We start from the raw sequence: 3,313 nt of genomic DNA on the forward strand, positions 1-3,313 counted from the left end.
TGAACGCGGAGGATGCGACGCAAATGCAAAGCTTAGGGGAGAGACCCTTCGCGAACGCGTCCTTCCACTCGCGAACGCGTCCTTCCATTCGCAAACGCGTAGGGTGCAGGGGGAGGGGCCACCAGTTTGTTCTATGCGAACGTGGTCACTGGCCTAGGAACACGAGGGCTCAAGGGGCTAAAGCATAGTGAACGCTAGCCCAGTGTCGCAAACGCGAAGGTCTTCAGACCTGAATCATTGCGAACGGTTTGAGCTTATCGCGAATGCGAAGAAGGATTTTGCCCAGTTATTTTAAAGTCCCAAAACAGAACCCATTATGTGATTTGTGTCACGACCCGGGTTTCCCACCCTCGGGAGTCGTGATGGTGCCTACTTGTAGAAGATAGGCAAGCCATGAACTAAGAAATCATTAACTCCTTTATTTTAAAACTTCTTACCAATTAGATTAACATGGAAATAAACAGTTAAATAGCAGCGGAACATGAGATTTAAGCCGAAGTCTTAAATAAATATAAAACCAGAATGTTTCGAAAGTCCATACATGCCTTTACACAGAACCTAGTGTCACAACATCCATGGACTGCTAAGAGTACTAAATACAACCGTTTGAAAGAAATATAACATTGTTTGTCTCGAATACTTGAGATAACAGAATATATAATAAGATAGAGGAGACGGCGGGCATGCCGATGCCTGCAAGGCTACCTCGGTGTCTTGGTGGACTGAAGGCTGGCTCCCGAGCAACTGCTGTTGACCAAAGGCTACTCCGGTATCTACACAGAGTGCAGATTGTAGTATCAGTACAACCGGCCCCATGTGCTGGTAAGTGCCTGGCCTAACCCCGGTGAGGTAGTAACGAGGCTAGGACCAGACTCCAGATAAACATGTGCAGTTATATAATATACAACAGAAATATAAACAGGTAACAACAGTTTTAAAGGGAGGGGGAAACATACTTCGGGGAAACATACCAATTCTATCAGAAACTTAATAAAGTATGAAAGAACACTCGATGTCTACAATCAATATGATAAAAATACTGTTGCAACGTGCAACCCGATCCAATATAATATCTATTACGGCGTGCAACCCGATCCAAATATATAACTGTTGCGGCGTGCAACCCGATCCACATATATAGCTGTTGCGGCATGCAACCCCGATCCACATATATAGTTGTTGCTTCGTGCAACCCGATCCACATATATACTGTTGCGGCGTGTAACCCGATCCACATATATAACTGTTGCGGCGTGCAACCCGATCCATATATATAACTGTTGCGGCGTGCAACCCGACCCAATATAATATTTGTTGCGGCGTGCAACCCGATCCACATATACAGTCAACAATAATTATAATTAACCGTCCCGACATGGGAGAAACAACCATAACTAAGCTATAACTCAACTAGTTTCAACATCTAACTACCTCAGCTATAACTAAACTATTTACAACACCTAACACTAAGAATTATCAACCTAAATGTCTGTAATATCCATTAAGAACACAATGCAAGGGAACCTCAACTCAACAATAGCTTGGCAAGGGGTAACATAGTGGTCCCTTCTCTTTCTCACTTTTACTTCACAATTCACTTCACAACTCGAGCCAATGCTCTACGGTTTCGATTATCACTTATTCTTTCACAATTCATTATACAATTGGAGCCCACGCTCCTCAATGTTCATATGTCACAACTTTTTCCACAACTTTACACAACAAATAGAAATCGTCACCAAGGCATGAATAATACAACGAGATTATGAAAATCACAAAATAAGACTCACGGTCATGCTTGACACCAACGCATAGATACTCTTCACCATGCCTATACGTCGTACTCGACAAGAAACAATTAGCAATCAGGACACAACTCCTAATCCCTCAAGCTAAGGTTAGACCAAACACTTACCTCGATGCCACGAACACAACTCAAGCCTCAATTACAGCTTTACCCCTCGATTCCTCCGCCAATTCGCTCGTATCTAGCCATAAGTTACTTAATTACATCAATAAACGCTAAATGAATCAATTTGAATGCATGAAAAATGAGTTTTCCGAAGTTTTACCCAAAAAGTCAAAATCTCCCCCGGGTCCTCGTGGTCTAAACTCGAGGTTCGAACCAAAATCCGATTACCCATTCCTCCACGAACCAGAATATATAATTTATTTTAAAATCGGACCTCAAATCGAGGTCTAAATCCCCAATTTCTGAAAAAACTTAGGTTCTACCCAAAACACCCAATTTCCCTCATGAAAATCTTTGATTTGAAGTTGAAATCATGTTAAAAAATGTTAAGGATTGAAGAAAGTGAGCTAGAAATCACTTACCAACATTTTGGAGATGAAAGGTTGTTTGAAAAATCGCCTCTTATGTTTTTGGGGTTTTGAAAAGTTAAAAATAACTGAAATTCCCGTTTATTTATATCCATCTCAGACCCCCTGTGCGGACCGCATCAAATGGACCGCGGCCGTACAGGCCTCCCTGAAGACCTGTAGTTCAGCACCCTGTGCGAACCGCACAAACGCGACTGCGGCCGCATAGCTTCCACCGTGCCCCGCACAAAGGCGACCGCGGCCACGCTGGCCCCTCCGCGGTCGCACGCGATTTCTCACGGACCACAGTAGAGGGTTCATAGGCCTGCAACTTCCTGAACCTGCAACATTTGATTTTCTAAGCCCAAGGCATCCCGGAACCTACCCGTAACTCACCCGAGCCCTTGGGGTTCCTAACCAAACATATGTACTAACTCAATAACATCATACGAACTTATCCGTGTGATCAAATCGCCAAAATAACCTCAATAACAATGGATCAAACCTCAAAATCAAGAACTTTTTTTTAAAACTTCATCAAGTATCAAATTTAGCAATTTAGGTCCGAATCACGTCAAACGACGTCCGTTTTCAACCAAACTTTACATAAATGACTTAAACCATATATAAGACCTATACCGGGCACTAAAACCAAAATACGAGCCCGATACCATTGCCTTTTAATCAGTTTTCATTTCAAATTTCCTTAAACAATTTCTGAAAACAATTTCACTTAAAACTTCATTTCTCGAACTTGGGACCTCAGAATTCGATTCCAGGCATACGCCCAAGTCTCATATTTTCCTACAGACCCTCCGGAACCGTCGAATCACAGATCCGGGTCCATTTACCCAAAATATTAACCGAAGTCAAATTTATTCATTTTAGCATTAAACTTAGCATTTTTCACAGATTTTTATATTTAAGCTTTCCAGCTACGCGCCCGGACTATGCACGCAAATTGAGGTGACTCTAATGAGGTTTTCAAGGCCTT

The sequence above is a fragment of the Nicotiana sylvestris genome, chromosome 6, assembly GCF_000393655.2.
Source record: "Nicotiana sylvestris chromosome 6, ASM39365v2, whole genome shotgun sequence".
NCBI classification, from domain to species: Eukaryota; Viridiplantae; Streptophyta; class Magnoliopsida; order Solanales; family Solanaceae; genus Nicotiana; species Nicotiana sylvestris.